We start from the raw sequence: 6408 nt of genomic DNA, 5'->3' as shown, positions 1-6408 counted from the left end.
CATCCCAGGACAGCCCCGGACACGACCCCATCCCCTGCCCAAGTGGACAGAATCCGGACAAAACGGACATTCGTTTGGGGTCGCGCGGTGGAGTTGGCCTTATAGACACGGGGCAAGGGGGGCGTGGTGGCGGCGGGCGGGCTGGCGCCTGCTGTTGGTGGGGTGGAAGGGAACAGGGGTGGAAGAAAAAGCCAGAATACCTCGCAAAAAAAGGCTGAATAAAGTACAGAGTCGCTACGTTGTGCTGCGACAGACTTTTGACATCCGATCCTTATCTTGTGCCAGACTGCGGCCCTCTTTTCCTTTGAATTACTGCGGACTGAAAAGAGTGTGGTTTGAATGATTCTGGGTGAAAGTGGTATTGAAATCCTTGTTGTGTTGCTGAAATGAGTGACGATTTACCAGTCTCGGATTAAGCTTTGCTTAGCTCTGTCTTTAATGTATGCCAAGCTGGTCAGGTAACTTTTGTTTGCACCGGTTTTGTAAGCTATTAGTACTTGACTTGACTAGGACTACTTATGTTCCGTTCTATGCTGGTGCGGTTGTACGGACATTGAGACACAAGCCCATGCAATTGTTTATCCTAGTCTTAATTCAACTCCACGCCAAATGGAGCCATCTACCGTAGCACCACATCACGTGCGCCGCTCGTTGCTCTCCATGCTTCAACTAGGAGGGGTAAACTGGCTCGAAATAATGAGCATGAAAGGAATCAGACTCAACTCGCACCCCGCTGGTCTTTCCTCCTTCTCAAGAAAAGTTTTCTTCCTCCTCCTGTTCGCACCGCCGCCGATCCGCCCCAACTCAGATGGCCTTTGGGTCATGGAGGTGCGGAGGACCTCATATGCCTCCCATGTTCGATCCTCGTCTCGATGGTGTGAACAGTGTCGTCGGACGTGTAGAATTGTATCTCCATCAGATCTCGTGGGATTCGGTCAGTGCTGGTCTTCGTTCATGTGATTACAAGTTTGATCTTTTCGATTACAACTCTCTTGCCGATCGTTGCTTCAGGGCCTTAGCAAGACGACTTTCCGACTGTCTACTACAACAATGTTTGCCTAGCCCCACTAATGGAGGGGCGGTGACAGCGACGGGCCTTCGGCTCGCTCCAGTGCTTGTAATCATCGTTGGTGGTCCATGAACATGGTTATTTTTTTATCACTTCTAGTGTTTTGTGCAATGATTGATGAGTAGATCAAAAATTTCTCTCCCATAAAAAAATTACTAATTTTCTTGCTCAGTTTCAGTGCAATAGTTTTCAAACCCAGTTTTCTTGTGCTCTGTTTGTTCAGCGAGAGCATCTACGACCGCAGCCCCCCATATCGATGGTAAACACCCGCGCGGATTGCCCGGTCATGATTTTGACACCCAACTAGACCAGTCAAATCCAGGCCAAATGTTCGGCTTTCCGGCAATCCCCTTACCCGATCCATATGTGGGCCAGATATGGGGATGCCCGGACGCGCTCGTTCGCGCCTGCCACGACCCCACAAATACCTTGCCTACTGGACGAAAACCTAGCTCTTTATCCAATCCTCTCACTCAGTCCACTCCTTTCCTGTCCGCCTCTCACCCTTTCTGTCCCCTCACCCTCCGCCACGGCCAGGTCCCAGCGAGTATGATCCCATGGACTGGGACGACCGCCTGAACGAGCAGTACTCTGATAGTGACATGCCAGACGACGAGGAGCTGGCGCTGCGCATCGCCATTGAGCAGTCGCAGCTGGACATTGGCGGGAGGTCGAGCTCCACGGTGTCCGCCGCGAGCTCCTCCCGGGCTGTTGTGGTAATGCGCCTCAGTGGTGTTGCCTACCCCGCTCTGCACCGCTCCAGATCTGGCGTAGGATGGCTCTCCTCCTTCTCCTCTGATGCCTGCTCCTCCAGAGCAGTGTTGGGTGCATGTGCCCGCGCCCACCCAGAGAATGTAGATGCCGGAGTTGATGGTGAAAGTAGCCCGCCGTGAGCGGCAACGTGCCACACAGAGGGAGGCTAAGGTCGGTCCTTCCCGCCCACGCGCTTACTCCATCGCCATCGTCCGGAGGAGTAGCTCGTCCAAGTGATCATGTGTCGTTCGCGTACGTCAGTGAAGAGGGACGCTAGGCGCCTCCAGTGCAATAATGTGAAGGCTCTCCGGCTCGGGACCGAAGTGTGCCTCCCAAGGGGGAAGGGGTTGCCAAGGCCAAGGCGGCACGCCACGCGAAGGAGCAGGCCCGCGCCTTCCACCACCTCTCCAGCTACACTTCCTCAGCATCGGACATCGGCAACACCAGGACGGGCAACGACGACAATGATTCTCCCGTGGCGGACGCCTACACGGAGGAGATGTGTCGGCGCTCCGGTGACCCCAAGGGCAAGGGCCCCGCCAAGAAATGGCGATCTCTGCCTCCACGGCTCCTCTAGCTAATATAGTGTGTATCTAGTAATTTATCCGGTGCAGAACTCGGTATCCCATAAACTATGCCGACGTGAACTATTTCTTTTGGGTCTGAAACTGCTATATATATTTCTTGTTCGATCTACATTTACATGCTTATATATGGATTTCAGTGCAGACATATGGGTACTGTGGTTATGAAGATGAGAAAATAACGACTGTCCGGCCACTACGACAGGGCCCTAGATTAGGCAACAATGGTTGTAGATGCTCAAAATGGTGCTCTTTTTCTAACGTGTTTGATTTGATCAACATGGTGATGGTCCTGGTCCTGATCCGGCCGGGGTTCTTTTTTTTGCGTGGAAATGAGGGCTCTTTATTCAATCAAACAGGCGCCGGCATGATCAGCCATCAGGCTGGTTACCAGCAGACCCGGAGGACTGTCCATCCAACACTCCGACACCTCTAGTGTGCTTGCATGTTTAGCACATAGATGAGCGGCGAAATTGGCGTGTCTCTTTACATGACGAGTAACAAAAAATGAAAAACTGGAAGCTAAACCCTCAATATCTAGAAGCACTGGCGCTATAACCGAGCGCGACATACGGCACGAGTTCCAAAGTTGGACGACCTTCAAGCTATCGGACTCCATCTCGACTCGCACAAAGCCCCGGAGCTGGGCAAATATCACTCCTTCACGAAGGGCCAGCGCCTTCGCCACCAGTGGGTCAGTGACGCCCCGAACTGGTTTACACCAAGCACCTAGGAAGCCTTCAGCTGATCTGGCCACACCGCCCAGCCCACAACCTCTTGCCTCCATTGACAAACCGGCATCAATATTGATCTTGACACACACACCCTCTGGAGGCCGCCACCCATGACCCGGCAAGATCTTCGCATGCTTCTGTGGTAAATCTAGCAGTGCCAAAGTCTCCCGAGTCATCTTCATTGAGAAGGTAGGATCCAGACTCGCTCGGTCGTGCGTTATATTGTTCCTGGAAGTCCATATTGCCCACATGACCGTGATGATTTTTTCTTGATCCTCCACATCAAATCTAGCATCACATAAAATGTCCCTTGACCATGTATCTAGGTGAAGTTTAGGAATTTTTATTCTCAGCCCCTCCCTCGCCTCCTTCCAGAACAGGTTAGCATGCGGACATTTCAACAGAGTGTGGTACATATCCTCGTCTGCATCAAGGCAGACTTTGCACCGAGCCAACGTAGCGATGTGTCTATGTTTCAGAGTGCTCTCAGTAGGAAGAATTCCTCGGAGTACTCGCCACCAAAACACTCGCACCTTTGGCACAACTTTAAGCTTCCAAAGTCTAGTCCACATCTGTTTTTGTTTCTCTGAGGATTCTGTAACCGTCCCTTCCTGTAGAGCAGAATGCTCATGCTGGTTCATTAGAGATCGGTACGCTGTTTTTACAGAGTAGACGCCTGACTTTTCTGCATTCCATGCCCACGAATCCAGTCCACCTCCAATCCTCAAGGGGATATTAAGAATGGCATCTGCTTCCGGAGCAGTAAAGTGTTCTCTCACCATTTCAACATTCCACACACCTCGGTCAACATCCAAAAGTTCAGAAACTGCACTGATATTAATATTTCCTATGTGGACCGTAGGCCTCAAGGAGATCAGCCCGGGAACCCAGCTGTCATTCCAAACAGATACCGAAGTGCCGTCTCCTATCCGTTTGATCAAACCTGCACGCAGAGCTTGCCGGCCAGCAATGATCGCACGCCAGGTAGTCGAGGCATATTTAGGAATGGTAACCTCCATAAACTCATTGTTGGGGAAATACTTCCCCTTCAGTACTCGAGCACAGAGAGAATCCGGGTTCATAATCATGTTCCAGCCATGTTTTCCAAGTAGAGCTATATTGAACACCTCCAAGTCACAAAACCCCATGCCTCCTGCAACTTTTGGTTTGGCTAGAGTGGTCCAATCAATCCAGTGCAGAGATTTGCGATCAATTGAGCTGCTCCACCAATACCTTGAGAAGATAGTCCTTTATAAACCTTCTTTGACAACTTAAAACAACTCATGGCATGAGTTGGAACTGCTTGGGCTACGGCCTTAAGCCGAACCTCTCTTCCAGCGCAGGAGATTAGCCGTTCTGCGCCACCTTGGAGTTTGCTTCTCAGCCTCTCTCCTAGATACTCAAATGTTCCACTAGTGATGCGACCACTGGCAGTTGGAAGACCCAGATAACGCTCGTTAAAAGCCTCAACTTGGATACTCAGAACTGCCAAGGCCAAGGCGGCACGCCACGCGAAGGAGCAGGCGTGCGCCTTCCACCACCTCTCCAGCTACACTTCCTTAGCGCCGGACATCGGCAACACCAGGACGGGCAACGACGACAATGATTCTCCCGTGGCGGACGCCTACACGGAGGAGATGTGTCGGCGCTCCGGTGACCCCAAGGGCAAGGGCCCCGCCAAGAAATGGCGATCTCCGCCTCCACGGCTCCTCTAGCTAATATAGTGTGTATCTAGTAATTTATCCGGTGCAGAACTCAGTATCCCATAAACTATGCCGACGTGAACTATTTCTTTAGGGTCTGAAACTGCTATATATATTTCTTGTTCGATCTACATTTACATGCTTATATATGGATTTCAGTGCAGACATATGGGTAATGTGGTTATGAAGATGAGAAAATAACGACTGCCCGGCCACTACGGCAGGGCCCTAGATTAGGCAACAATGGTTGTAGATGCTCAAAATGGTGCTCTTTTTCTAACGTGTTTGATTTGATCAACATGGTGATGGTCCTGGTTATATCTGGCCATGGGTCGGGCCGGGCCTAAAAAAGCCCATGACAGAAAACTGAGGCCCAGACCCTACCATCGGGCCTACTTTTCAAGCCCAAGCCCGACCCATCTGGTAAATAGCCCTTAGGGCTTAGGGCTGTGGGCCGGGCCTCTTCCTTAAAATGCCAATATGCCAAGCCCAAGCCCATCCAGGCCCTGCTGGTGGGCTCAAAACTCAGGCCCAAGCCCGGCCCACGGCAAGCCCATCGGGCCTAGCCCTTGGATTTTAGGGCCGAGCCTAAGATGGCCAGGACTAGTCCTGGTCCTAATCCGGCTGGGGTTCTGGGGCCCCTCGCTCGCATTGGCCGGGCGTCGTCATCTACTGTAGAGCGGTGCAAGATAGGTCGTATTTCATGCTGCAAAGTTGTACTTGACTGGGTATCTCTTGCATGCAGCCTAGGAAAAGCCTAGTGTCCGACAGGAGCAGAACAGATCGGAGCAGTTGCTGGCTCGTACACTGCGGTGCATGCTGCGACAGTTGCTGGCCCGCCCCATCTCCCTTCCGGCTACAGTTGCAAAGTACAAGTTTCAGCTAGGATTTATTGATTTTCATGTTTCATATTGTCCTAGAAGTTGGCATCGTATGGGTGCCGGAGCAATGAGGCTAGTAGAGGATACCAAGAGGACCACGGTCAAGGCTAGTAGATCACAAGAAAAAGACTGAATTCCCCGCAAAAAAGGCTGAATAAAGTACAGAGTCGCTGCGCTGCGCTGCGACTGACTTTTGACATCCGATTCTTATCTTCTGCGAGACTGCAACCCTCTTTTCACTTGAATTACTGTGGACTGAAGAGAGTGTGGTTTGAATGATTCTTGGATGGAAGTGGTATTGAAATCCATCCGCGATTGTTGCGTAGCTGAAATTGTATTAAGTGACAATTTATGAGCCTCGGATTTAAGCTTTGCTATGCTCTTATCTTTAATGTATGCGAAGTTGGTCAGGTAACTTTTGTTTGCGACAATTTTGTAAGCTATTAAAGCATCTACATCCGGACGCATTAAACCCGTCTCATACGTTCAGGTGGGTCATCCGGTCACTATTCGGTCATAAATTTTTGACTAATACAAGCGCCTCAAACGACCCTCAAACGCCCGACCTGACCGGTACCCCTCATATCTAGCCCAAATATGGGGCGTCGGGCGCGCCCGAGCACGCACGCCACATCGGACCCGGTCCACGTTGTCCCATCCGACCCCACATAAATTCCTCCCCCT

This window comes from Triticum dicoccoides, chromosome 1B (genome assembly GCF_002162155.2).
Source record: "Triticum dicoccoides isolate Atlit2015 ecotype Zavitan chromosome 1B, WEW_v2.0, whole genome shotgun sequence".
NCBI lineage: Eukaryota > Viridiplantae > Streptophyta > Magnoliopsida > Poales > Poaceae > Triticum > Triticum dicoccoides.
Note: the sequence above shows the minus strand (reverse complement) of the source record.